General features: G+C 37.0%; 1 protein-coding gene across 1 annotated transcript in view; it reads left to right on the top strand.

Moving 5' to 3' along the window:
• The window catches only part of PNOC (prepronociceptin), a 28705-nt gene extending 23399 nt beyond the window's left edge, over positions 1-5306 (top strand). Inside the window, exon 3 of the mRNA XM_074287591.1 lies at positions 4847-5306. The gene's annotated coding sequence lies outside the window, so the exon portion shown is untranslated. The remainder of the gene's footprint in view (positions 1-4846) is intronic.
• The last annotated feature ends 2822 nt before the right edge of the window (positions 5307-8128 follow it).

The raw sequence follows: 8128 nt of genomic DNA, 5'->3' as shown, positions 1-8128 counted from the left end.
ATTTTTTCCCCTAAGCAAAAGTTCACAGTATAATTTGTTTGTACAATGCCTAAGGCCATTGTTCATCAAATCTTTCAAATCTCCTCTGTGATCAATCCTTTTGTTAAAAAAAATTGGAGCTTTATTGAAAGGCCTGCAGCTTGAGGTCGATTTCTGTGCTCCAATCTAACTTCCTCTTCTTTAATTGAATGCAGTTTAACTCACATTATCAGGAAGCAATAAACACTATGACAGTATGTCGTGGCTCACTATCACTCTGGGTTTTGAGGAACCCAATTTCTCAGGGATTTGGGGGTGGGGAGATGGTGTACCTCCTTCATTTTCCTTTAGGAGATGTTGTCAAAGAAAAAAATACTCTTCCTTGTAGGCATAAGTCCACCAGAAAGAATTTTTATGAATGTATGATTATTCTAAATTCAGAGAAAAATGTCCAGACTGACTGTTTCTTCATCCTCTTGAATATCTCTTTCCACAAGTCATTTTAAAATCATAATTTGTAGAATACTCGAACAAGCAATATTTCAGTTGAGAGCAAAGGCCCAAAGTTTGCTTTGTTAGAGAGAACAACAGTTTCTTAACCTTCAGTCCACCCTTGAAAAATCATTTTCCTGAGAGCATTCAATCTGTCTTTGACTACTCTCTTCAAAGATTCTCCTTTCCAGCTGGTCAATACCAACCTAACTTTCATTAACTGAAGTAATCAAAGAGAATTCTGCTTTCTCCTAGGTAGATCATTACTCTAATTGTTCAAGGTAGATCAGTCAGGAGTCCCTTGCACTTCTCTGGTAACTGCCTTAATCACTTCATGGGATGAGTCCTTCCTCGGCTGATCAAAGAGAGGGGAGCAGTATATTGTTTCAGAATTGATACAGAAAAACCAATCAATTCTTTGTCAGATTAGCCCAAAAGCTTTGGACTAGGAAATTGTTAAATGCTTTCTTTAAAATATTTCTTTAAATATTTGCCAAAGCTGAACAGGCAGTATTTTACTCTGCTTTCACAATATGAAATGCCCCAAATCTGGAGCCGGAGAGCACCATGATATATAATATTTATTCAATAAACTGACTTTGAAGCAAAAGACCTTTTCCTAAGCAAAATAGATAGAATTATTTCATGATGTACTTCATAAAGAGAAAATCTAAGCTCAAGTTGATCCCAATTTTTAATTGTATTTTTTCTAAAATGCTAACTGGATTCAAAAATTCAAGAGATTGAACCTTGAATCTAATGCAACACAAAATCTTTAGTAGTGTTTTAAAGTTCATGTTTGAAAACCATACCCAAATAGCCCATGTTCCACCTATTAAATGTTCATTGGCACACACCTCTCCCAAACTGTCAATGAAAATTCCTACATCACAAACACATATGAACAGGACACTCATAAATATGCACTAATACAAAATACTGGCTCAAATAGGGAAACTTGGATAAAACCCAGAGAGAGAAAAAAAAATTATCCTGGCTTTTTCTAGAGAGGAAATCTGGGGAAACCGAGTCAGGGACTCAGTGTTTCAGACTTGACAACCTTGTCATTTTCTTAACTCTCCTTTCCCCCAGGGAGTATTTCTATCCAGATAGAGGGAAAATTTTTATAACATAAGCTTGGCTATAGACATACATTCTGCAAACACATAGTTTATTCACTATTCACTAAAATCATAGAATGGACTTCAGAAGCCTCCTATTCCTATTCTGATTTCACAGATAGAAAATTTAATGACATCTAGTTTTTAAATACATGCCAAAAGAATAAAAGACAGAGTAGCTTAATGGCAAGAATACTGGAGTAAGAATTAAAAATTTTTTAAATAGTTCAAAAGACTTATTTTAGTTCTATTTATTAGTTGTATGATATTTACCATAACACCTAACCTTAATGCATCTGTTTTCTCATCTGCAAAATGTGGATGATAAATATATATATATATGTATATATATATATATATATATACACACACACACACACACACACACACACACACACATACACACACACACACATATATATATATTTTTTTTTTTTTACATAAATTCAAAGATGTTATAAAGAACAAAACATTATTTAAGTATAATGGACAGATAGAGCAGGTATAATTCTAAGAGTGCAGAGCAAAACTCTCTAAGTTCATTCTGCTCCTTCAGTATTCCCAAAAGAAATGTTTAGTGAGAAAACCTTTGCTGAATTTCTGCAGTCTTTTTCTTCGGGACTTCTTCCCCACTGAGCCTGTCTTTAGCTCCTGAGTTTTCTTACTCTAAGGGAATATTTATTATTCTTTTGTGAGTTTGTTTCCTATTAGGTCTATTTCAGCTCTTTTGTTACTCAGGCCCACAATCTTACTTAGCCAGCAAAGTAAATAAATAAATAAATAGATAAATAGATAGATAGATAGATAGATAGATAGATAGATAGATAGATAGATAGATAAAACCCTTACTGTTAAAGTCTTTCTTTTTAAAATCTTATTTGCCCTGAGAAAAAACTTCAAGGTCTATTTGGTATTTATATTAAAGCAAATTAATTCCTTTCCAAGGGTAACTAGAACCAAAATTTTGCAAATAATCTAGAACTTAACAAACTCTCAAGAATTAGGATAGAGCTGGCAGCTTTTGCCTTGCATTGCTGTAGCTACACTCAAATCTATGTGTTTCTTTCATAAATAGAAATGGTGATCACAAGCATACCTCATATTAATATTCAATACCCTTCCAAAGAAAATAGTTCCTTTTGCCCATACATTGCCCAGTCCCCATTTTTCATCTGTGATTTAGCTCAGGCCTGGGAAAGCAAAGGTACCATCAACCACCAGGCAACTCTTCCACATCGCAATCATACCCGTCACTTTCTTAAATCCAGACAATTAGCAAAATAAGAAATCAAGAGCTGAATTTGCTTATTTGAAAATTTGATGATTGATTTTCCCAAGCCAGTTCAAGCTGACTCCAACATGACCTGCAAACAGCCCTTCAGCATCCACCTGCCAGGTGGGAGATTGGACTAAAGAACTGCTAAGGTCCTATTACCTACCAGAGCTATACCTATTTCCAGATAAATCTACAAAAGCCACAAAATGAGAAAAACAGAGGAAATATCCTCGAAAAGTCCAGAACATACCAACTTAATCCTCGTTGACTTGCTGCAGCTGCTGTGATTTTTTCCTACCCTTACCCCACACTATTCCCCATAACTTCTTTTTGATGTTATAGATCCCTTTGGTAGTCTAGTAAGGTTATACAGTGGTTTTTTAAGTGAATAAAATTAAATACAATAAAATACATAAGATTACAAAGGAAATCAATTATATTGAGATTCAGTTATCAAATTATTTTTTGAGAAAACAAATTTATGACCATAGGTCAAGCACCCTTACCCTAGAAGCCACTATGTTCAGAACAGTCCTACCAGTTCTCACTGGAATCATCAACTTGCTTTGCCTGCCTGGCTTTCTAAATAAAAGTCTCCTTCTTGTTGAAATCATTAACTGGTTGACTTACTACTCAACCACTGAAATCTCTTCCACTGCTATTCATTTCTCTTTTTTTTCTGAAATACTTGTGATTTAAAATCAATATGGATTATACAACCTAAACACTGATTAAATTAAAACTGAACACATTTTCTAGAAGTAGTTTCTCTTTATGAGACATGTCATAAGACTAAAAACTAATCCTTCAAAATACAAATGCTCTGATGGAGACATCAGAGTGACTAAGATTGGAGAGTAAGGATTCAGGAATGGAAGGACATGGAATTAATTAATGCAGTAGGGTCTAAACAACTAGGAGTGCTGAAAGGCCAGGGCCAAGGAACATCACGAGCTCTGGGTAATATTTCGAAATAGGTAAAGTTTATCTTCAATTACCCTGGTCCCGGTCCTTATTAAAGAAGATAATAAACTAATAACTTAATTTAATTAAAATTATGTGACCTTCTGTGTTAGCATTTTAAAGAAGTCTGGAGGGAAAAAGGAAATAATTAGCCCAAAGGAATTCATTTGTAATGGTGGAAATCAATGAGATAGTAGAGGATAGACAAGGAGGTGACATCCCTCCATTTATAATACACACACATACACACACACACAGGATGGCCCTGACAACAATGAGCATAGGAATGGAGCCAAAGACATGTAAACTATTAAGGTAAACCTTCTTACACTCCCCATCCCCAGGTGTTTTGTTTTCCCAGGCTTCTTGTGACCTGTTACAGGAAGCACAAACCAAGAACATAACATGGAAGTAGCTGCATGGTATTGCTAAGAGTACCGGAGTAGCAACTATAAGAGCCTTAACTCTTCTCAGCCATACAATGATCCAAGTCAATTCCAACAGACTTGGGATGGAAAATGCTACTCACATCCAGAGAGAGAACTGTGGACCCTAAATATATTATTTTCATTTGTTTTTCTTTCTTGTGTTTTTTTCCCTTTTGTTCTGATTTTTCTTTCACAATATGATTAATATGGAATTACGTTTAAAATGATCACAAATGTATAATTTATATCAGATTGCTTGTTGTCTTGGGGAGGGGGAGAGGAAAAGGAAGAAGAAAAAGTTGGCACCCCAAATTTTACAAAAACGAATGTTGACAACTATTTTTATATGTAATTGGGGGGAAAATAAAATAATTTTAACGAAAAAAAAATGTCAGTTCAGGAGCCAGATCTAGATTTTAAATCCGGCCCCGCTCCTTCCTATGTAATCTTGGGTAAATTTTTTTACCTTCTAGATCTCAGGTTCTTTCTCTGAAATGTGGAGGTTGGTCCCTTCCTATTCTACACTCTATGAAAGCTCAGAAAGACTGTTAATTTGCCGTAACATCGTTTCTGTTTGCTCTCCTCAGGTGTCCGAGTGTTCCCACACACAGCATGTCTCCAGCCCCAGACCAACTGCAGGGAATCGGGATTCCTTCGTCCCCACGGCTCTAGTCATCCTGCAGACCCTTGAGGGGGGGTCTGGACCAACTTCTCAGCTCCCTGAGCTAGCGGGTGCCACCTTGGTTCAGCTCAATATGCTTCTGTTTTCTCATGAGCACCTCTGCTCCCTTCGCCCCTCGGGAGAAACATATTTTTGTAATTCCTAAGACGGGGATGAAGTTGAAACGTGGACACGGCTCTGCCCTACCTTGCCCTGTTCCCTCCAGCCCACCTCTCCTTGGGGGGAGGTTGGGAAAATGTGGCTGATCCAGCCAAAGCCTGGGATTTTGACCTGCTGCTACCATCATTTGTTTGTTAAAGATCTGTTCTTTTTCATTGTTTCCAACAAATGTTTCTGCATTAAACTTCTACAGAGCAAATGGTTAATATAGGAGTTTGCTGTTTCTGTGGAATGTCTATGAGCAAGAGAGCAGCCCATGCTGCCCAGTGAATATGGAAGATGGGGCCTTAGATTTTTAGTAGGGTACCTACACCCACACTATGGTGTCAGGTATAACAAAGGTTTCGTGTGTCCCCATCGATTATGGTGGTGGGTACAGATCACTAAATATACTGTTACTTTAAAAGAGGGGAAGGGAATGAGCATGTTTAGACCCTATTTTGTGCCAGGCACTGTGTTAAATGTTTTATAAATATTTTCTTATTTGATCTCACAACAACCCTGTGAGATAATACATCAGGACTACTAATACTATTACTGCTGCTGCTGCTACTACTACCATTAGATAGTATTTACTGTGTCCCACTACCACCATTACTAGCACTACATACTACTACTACTTACTAACACTATTATCTAACATTTACATAGCATTTACTATGTACCAGGTACCGTGCTAAGCACTTTACAAATATTAAATCATTTGATTCTCACAAAAAACCTGTGAACTACTACTACTACTATTATACTTATTATACATACATACATACTACTACTACTACTACCTAGAATTTACCTATTTACTAAGTGCTAAACATTACAAATTACATTAAAATATTACATTACAAATATTACATCAGTAATAACCCTACACAACAGCCCTACAAGGTAACAACATCCTTATTATCAACAACCATAACAATTTAAATAGTTTTTACTATGTGCCAAGTATTATACTAAACATTTTTTAAAATCGCATTTGATCTTCATAATAACCCTGTGAGATAACACCGATACTACTACTATTACTACTATTTACTATGACTACTACTATTAGCTAACATTATATAGGATTACTATGTGTTCAGGACTGTACTAAACTCTTTACAAACATCTTATTTGATCCTTACATGATCCCTGTGAGATGATAATGATAATAGTTAGCTTTTACATAGCCCTGCTATTTGCAAGACATTGTGCAAAATGCTTTACAAATATAATCTCATTTGACTCATATTATTATCCCCATTTTACAGCTAAGAAGCCTGCAGCAGTAAGTGTCTAAGACTGGATTTTCAGGCATCCACTGTGCTACCTAACTGCTATGTTAAAAAAGATCTGCCAAGGAGACTATTATTTACAAGTATTATTATCTCACTGGAGATGCACTGTGACTGGCACATAGTAGGCTCTTAATAAGTGCTCATTCCCTCCCCTTTCCTAACACTGGTACCTCCATTGCTGCGACTCTCAGGAACTTTAGAAAGGAGATGAGGGAGGAAAATGAGATGAGGGAGAAAGAATTCATTCCAAGGAATAAGGGACTCGGAGAAAAGAGCTTTGCAATCTATAAAGTCTTCGAAGATCAAATGACTTGAGGAAAATAAAAATATAAGTGGAGCTGAGAACAGAGCAGAAGGTAATGGAGAAAATAAAGAGGCAGGAGGGCAATTCTAGGGTTGAGAAACGGAGTAATACCCATCTGGTAAATAACAGATGCACTAGGAAGAGCACTCATTGGATTTAGAGTCCCAAGAACTGGATTCTAATACTGATTGTATGACCTATTTCTCTGGGCCTGAATTTCCTCATCTGTAAATTGAGGGTATTGACTTCCAAGATTCCATACAGTTTTAAATCCTGATAACGTGTGACTTGTAATTTGTGGGGTAATTTGGAGGAGACAGATTTCATTTGAGACTTCTTTGGAAGTGGGAGAAGGCAGGGAAAAGAGAGTAGGAGGTTCCATTCCAATTCTCAGGGATTAGGGAAAAAGAAATTACCAACTCCATGTTGAGAAGATAATCAGAAAAGAAAATGGAATAAAGGAGGGGATGTTCGTAGTGAGATTGGAAGGGAATTGGGATTTTTTGGTACTGTCACACTCTCCAAACTAGGGGTTCTAAGCCCCATTTTTCTGGGTGCAGGAATTGGGGATACAGGTGGTACTTCTCTCTCAAAGCAGTTTACGCTCTGTTTTGGGAGGAGACTTTGTGTTTGCCTTCCATTTTCCTCCTTCCTTTTTTAGGAGTCCTCTTGTTATTTATTGATATGAGGCAAGTGATTAGGAGAATGGCCACTCTTGCAAACACACACCAACCATCCAAATTCCTCCTCTTCCACCTCCTCAAGCCTCAGTGGCAGAAGGATAAGGAAGGCTCAAGAACAGCGCTGGGAGGAATCTCCCCAGAGTCACCACTCATTATAATATTGGTTTTTGCAGATCAATCTCTCCTAAGGGCTCACATAATAGGGAGACAGTCTCAGGACCAAAAGAAACAGGAATTGAATCCTGCCTCAGACACATATTAGTCAGAAGGCTATAAAGACATCCCTTAATCTCTCTGAGATTTATGTCCTCTTTTACAAAACGGAGATGGTAATGCCTGTAGACCCTATTTTGCAGGGCTGAAGCAAGGATCAGATGAGGTAGTACACGGAAAGGTGGATGTCAGCAATGAGGGTCTTCAAGTAACTCATATTTATAGAGTGCTTTGAGTTTACACAACTTTCCAGACAAAAAGACTGTGAGCTAGATGGATGGAAGTGTGTCTTACCCATGAGCCCTTCTCGAAGCTTCTGGATTGAACCAAAGAGATTTCCAATTGATTTTAAGATGGGTGAGAGAGATTTCTCGCGGAAGAAAGAGTTTCCCTTAATGCAGAGATTCTTAACTGTTTTAAGTATGCATTAGGAGCCTAGGAACAGATTTCAAGGGGCTATGAACTTGGATGGAGGAAAAAATTACATTTTTATTTTCAACAATTTCTCATTAACATTCTGTCTATTATGAAACTTTAAAAAATTC

This window comes from Sminthopsis crassicaudata, chromosome 2 (assembly GCF_048593235.1).
Source record: "Sminthopsis crassicaudata isolate SCR6 chromosome 2, ASM4859323v1, whole genome shotgun sequence".
NCBI classification, from domain to species: domain Eukaryota; kingdom Metazoa; phylum Chordata; class Mammalia; order Dasyuromorphia; family Dasyuridae; genus Sminthopsis; species Sminthopsis crassicaudata.
This window is presented reverse-complemented; position numbering and strand designations above follow the sequence as displayed.